At 36.4% G+C, this 6037-nt stretch overlaps 1 protein-coding gene across 2 annotated transcripts in view; it reads right to left on the minus strand.

Annotated features, from left to right (window-relative positions):
- Positions 1-6037, minus strand: part of Pcyt1a (phosphate cytidylyltransferase 1A, choline) — a 53438-nt gene that overhangs the window by 25171 nt on the left and 22230 nt on the right. The window lies entirely within an intron of this gene.

Here is a 6037-nt window from a genome sequence, read left to right on the forward strand (position 1 = left end):
TATATCTCCAGCCCACGAAGGATTACATTTTTCTAAAAGCAGAAGAAAGAAAAGACAATAAAAGGACAATGTTGGATGAAAGAAAGGAAGATGTAGAAACTTTTGTCTGATACTCTCATTTTTCTCAGTGCAGTAAAGCGGGGAATGAAGTAACCTGTGATGAACAGGGAAGCTAGAATAAGATTGAAAGCTTGAAGAAAGAAGACGAATAGCTATTGTGAGCAATGTACAAAGCATCAGCAAATGATTATCGGAACTACTGAGCACTATCTTTATCCAAGATCAAGCTAGAAACTTTAAGGCCAAGTTAATAGTTCCAGGAAGAAAAATTAAAAATTAACAGAAACTACAAAAGATCTAGGATTAGGTCCTGATGAATGGAAGGGAGAATAGGGAAGGGAAAAATTAAAGAGACAAAAGAGGTATAGACATTTCTTCAGAAAATATATACAAATGACCAGCAAGTACAAGAAAGGAAGCTTAACAACATGACTCATCAGGAAAATCCAAAACAAAACCACAATGAGATACCACTTCACACCTACCAGGATGTTATGCTATAAGCACAAAGAGAGACAAAACAGTATTGCCAAGGAGGAAAAATACCTTCATACTTTGCAACTATGAATGTAAAATGGTGCACAGGTTTGGAAAACAGTGCAAGATATTTAATGCAGAATTACCACATGACCCAGTATACACCTAAGAGAGCTGAAAACATATATTTAATTTGTACATGAAAAAGTTCATAGCAGCATTATTCACAATAGCTAGGAAAAAGAAACACTCCAAATGTTCATCAACTAATGAATGTCTAAACAAAATGGTGTTTCCATACAATAGAATATCATTCGCCTATAAAAGAGAATCAATCAAGTCTTGACATACATTACCACCTGAATGCACCTTATAAACACTATGCTAAATGAAGCCAGACACATAATATATGCTTTCATTCATAATATAAGCGATTAGCTTCTAAATGCTACATAAAGTTTCAAAATCTGTGCATCTAAAAACCATAGTTTATAATGACAATTAACATCCCCCCAAATTATGAATGATCTCTGAATACAATATTGCTTCCATAACAACTTTTTCCTGACTATGTTCACACACAATATTTCACTATTCTCAAAATTCCAATTAAAGAGAGGGATTCTGGTGTTCTATAAATAGGGAATAGAACACAAATAACATGAGCCTAGAACTTGGTTATTGTAGGGGTTCTGTGTTTGGGATTGGGGATCTTGATAACTTCATGGCTATGGCAAGCCTGGTGCTTGGGAAATTTTCTGTGCAAAGGTATAGGATGCCTGGTTGTTATGGTAATGCCCTCCATACTAGAGTCTTATCAGCTTCGACCTTAATCTTAGGCACATAACTCCTGGGAATAAAGGAACTTGCTTACTTGATAACTACAATGTTTCACACCAAGCTCCAGGATCTGCCCGCCTAACAGTAACTTCAGACAATGGACTTTCTTGAGAACTGCAGGAAGCTCCTAACATTGTATATTATAACTAGGAAATGTAACTGGAAAATAAGCAACCTTAATGATCCTCTAAACAATAATGTAGTCATGGTACTAATGACCTAATGTAACCTACTGGTATAAATAAACGTGGTTGCTTGGACAAGGAGCCACTCTGCCACCTTCCCTGCCTCTGCACCTTGTCTCTGTGTCTACTCTTTATTATTATTATCCTTTATACTTGGTATTGATATGCCACTACTCTTTCTACTCTCCAAGGATTGTTTAACATTTTTTAGCAAAAAGTTTCCAAAATCCACAGAGACACATTTCCCTTTCACCCAGACATTCTGCACAAATAGTGACAGGTCTTTCTGGGATCCAAATGTATTTTAGCAATGACAGGGAAAAGTCAAGAGGAAGAACATGTGTATTGAGAAAGTGGGGATAAAAGTGGAACAGAAAGATTCTATCTCCTGGGTATCTGTTTATAAAAGGAAAGAAGCAGAGTGCTGTGGCAAATGCCTGTAATCCCAGAAACTCGGGAGGCTGAGGTGGGATGATTGCAATTAACCCACCTCAGCAACTTTTCAAGGCCCTAAACAACTTAGTGAGACACTATCTCAAAATAAAAAATAAAAGGGGGCTAGGGATATAGCTCAGTGGTAAAGCACTCCTGAACCAATCCCCAGTACCAAAAGAAAAGAAACACAATAATTTTCCAACACGTAGTGCCATTTCAGTGAATATAAACAATAAGCTCATCTATCTGAATACCATTTGATAAATACTCATAAGCCTGTATCTGATTAAACTCTCTTCCTTCTAAAACTGCTATTTTCTCCCCAGTCTTATCTTAGTGAGAAGCACCTCATTTACATAATCTACCTAAGACTGAAACCTAAGAGTCATCTTTAACACTTCTCAATTTCTGCAGTCCCATAACATCAAAGAATTGTCTAAATTGCTTCTCAAGGACTTTCAAAATCTCTCTCATAATTGAGGCCTGCATCATCTCCAACCTGGATTATTACAACAATCTAACAAATAGTTGGTCTAGCTTCTATCTATCCCTATTTATTTTTTTAAAGTAGTTGGACACAATATCTTTATTTTGTTTATTTATTTTTATGTGGTGCTGAGGATCAAACCCAGGGCCTCACATGTGCTTGACGAGCGCTCTACCGCTGAGTCACAATCCCAGCCCCATATCCCTGTTTAAACCATCTTTTCCAAAGCTTAAATGTCTTGACATGCCAAAATGCAGTGCTTCCTGAGGTAACCCAGTCACTTTTCAGATAACTCCCATTCCTAAAAAGGTTTTTACTGTGCTTTAAGTTAAAATCTGTGTCGCTGCATTTTCCAATCAGTCAACTTCCTTTTGCCTAGACTTTCAATCAACATAAATTAAGAACCTCTATGTGCCAGTTGCTATGCATTGGAGTTACTGTTCAGCTTACGGACAAAGAGGAGAAAGATACAGCAACAGATAACAAACAGTATCACAGTGCCAAATAGAAGTAAATTAAAGTTACCAATAGCTGTCTAGAGGATCCCAAGGGGTGGGCTCAGTGGTTTCGGAAAAGTTTCAAGGGCAGAGGGGTAGGAGGGAAATGGAGGGGGCAGGAGGATTAGCAAGGATGGTGGAATGTGATAGACATCATCGTCCAAAGTATATGTATGAAGACACAAATTGGTGTCAACATACTTTATATACAACCAGAGATATAAAAAATTGTGCTGTATACATGTAATAAGAATTATAATGCATTCCGCTGTCATTTTTTAAAAATCAATTTAAAAAAAAGAGATCATTTCTATACTTGTATAAATAAGAATACAAGAAATGTACATAAGAGAGTACAAATTCAGAAGTGTGAAGTAATAGTATGTTAAGCAAACAACAAATAATATTACTGGAGAAATATATTTGATTTGCAATGAGGTTGTTGTAATTACTTAGCTATAAGCAGAACTATGGCCAATTTTCTTCATAGTTTAGGTACTCTATGACTTGTTTACCTATATGATAAATACTAAAATAGATTAAGTGTCTTACTTTTTGTAAATATATTGGGATTTTTTTTTTTTTTCAGTGTCAGGGCTCAAACCCAGGGTCTTACACATATGAGGTAAGCATTCTGCCAGTGACTGATACCCTCCCCAGCCCTTGTGGTACTTCTCATTTCAAAAACTTCTTTATCAGTAAATTCTTTATACTTACAGACAACAATATAGTGTTATTCCTTAATTTTTTCTCTTTAACTCTTTTCTATCTATTTCATCCTGACCTACCAAGTCCGGCTACCTAAAATTTGGTACCTTTCTATTCCTTTTCCCACTTTCAGGAAAGCACTCTCCTAAAGTTAATCAGCTCTGAGTTATAGAGCTCTATATGCTTCTGTCTTTCAAAGGTTTACAACCCTAGCACCTACTGCTATGAAGTAACAGTATACCATGCAATATCTTATTTACTCAATCCAAACATCAACTCATGAACAAATAAACAAAATGTGGTATGAGATATATGACGGCATATAATTTGGCAATGAAGAGAAATCAAGTAGTGAAACATGCTATGACATGGATGAACCTTGAAAACATGTTCAGTGAAAGAAGTCAGCCACAAAAGATCATATTTTGTATGATGTAATTTGTATATAATGTCCAGAATAGGCAAATCCATACCCAGAAAGATCAGTGGTTTTCAGAAGCTGGAGAGATTGAAGGGAAATGGACAGTGATTACTAATGAGCACAGAGCTATATGGGGTGGTTAAAAAAAAAAAAAATTTTTTTTTAAAAATCTGATATTGATTGTAGTGATGACTACACTAAAAACCACTGAATTGCTAGGTTGGTAGTGTAGATTATATGATATCTCAATTATATCTCAATAAAGCCATTACAAAAGAAGAAAAATCTTGTTTGCATTTCATTTGCTTTGAATTCAAGAGAATTCAAAGATAGAAAGGGAACAGTGGAGATAACAGACACTGGAGATAACAGTGGAGATAGCAGATACTATTCCTCACTAGGATTGGTCCAGCCAGTCTTGATGAGTTAGTCTTTGACCGTTAGTCCATTCTAAAAAGCTAGTGTATACTAGTGAGGAATGTGGAATAGGTAGCAAGTCACTGAACTGCTTTTACATGAACATATGAAACAAAGTAATCTAAAGCACTGAAATTCCTCAGATTCTAGCAAGCAATTTAAATCCTCTCAGAGCTCATTCCACTAAAAAGACTGGACTCATTTGTTCTCTTCCTGAGTATGATAACTGGCTGAGAATAGCACCCATTTAGTTTTATCTTGTCCCTACTCCAAGTGATAGTGCTGAACTAGTGCCCACTACCATCTCTGAATTCTGAACAAACTTTCTGAATTCTCTAACAAACTTTCAGAAATTAACAATGTCCTATTTTATTGAGTTATTTTCTGAGCTTACTTGCTTTGTAAGGCAGAATAATGGCCTCCTAAAGATGTCCACATCCTGCTGGGCTTGGTGGTGCACACCTGTAATCCTAGCGGCGTGGGAAGGCTGAGGCAAGAGGATTGAGAGTTCAAAGCTAGCCTCAGCAAAAGCGAGACACTGAGCAATTCAGTGAATCCTTGTCTCTAAATTAAATACACAAAAGGGCTGGGGAGGTGTCTCAGTGGTTCAGTTGCCCCTGAGTTCAATCTCTGGTATCTGCCCCCCACCAAAAAACAAAAAGATGTCCACATCCTATTCCTTGGACTATGACTATGTTACCTTACATGGCAAAATGGATTAGCAAATGTGATCAGATTAAGGATTTTGAGACAGGAAGATTATTCTGATTAATTTAGATGTACACAATGTAATTACAAAATAATCTTTATAAGAGAAAAGAGGAGGTAGGGAGAATCAGAATCAGAAAAGGAGATGCAATGACAGGAGCAGAAAAAGCCAGAGTGATATAATTGCTGTCCAGCACCATGTGCTAGGCAATGTAGGCAGATGCTAGAAGCTAAAAAAAAAAAAAAAACAAGGAATTCTTCCCTAGAACCTCCAACCTTACCAACACAGACTTCTGATCTATATATAAATGTATTATACATTTATACTATTTTGTTGTAATTTGCTACAGCAGCAATGGGAAACTAATACACTTGTCCCTGACAATATCATCAATATCAGGCCCAGAGGATATGCCTCCTATTTGTAGAGTCCAGTCGTTCTTATTGCTCAAGATAAAGTACTGGTTTTGAACAACTATTAATTGTTACAGAGAAGAAATGTTTTTTTTCCTTAGGGATACAAAGCTCCAGAACTAACCAGTAGAAGCTGCAGTTTGATAAATGGCTAGTGCTTAATACAGGTAAAGAAAACACAGAAATACATAATTATGTCACTAAAATTTTGAAACTCAGATTTCATAATAAAATTGTGTGTGCCTCAGTAATAATTTCAATTGTGTGTGAGTGATCCCTGTGTGTGTATGTGTATATAAAAGTATTCTTTGACATGTTTTTTTTTTTGGGAGGTGGGTGGGGGGTTCCAGGGATTGAACCCAGGAGTGCTCAACCACCGAGCCACATC

Source organism: Marmota marmota, unplaced genomic scaffold (genome assembly GCF_001458135.2).
Source record: "Marmota marmota marmota unplaced genomic scaffold, marMar, whole genome shotgun sequence".
NCBI classification, from domain to species: domain Eukaryota; kingdom Metazoa; phylum Chordata; class Mammalia; order Rodentia; family Sciuridae; genus Marmota; species Marmota marmota.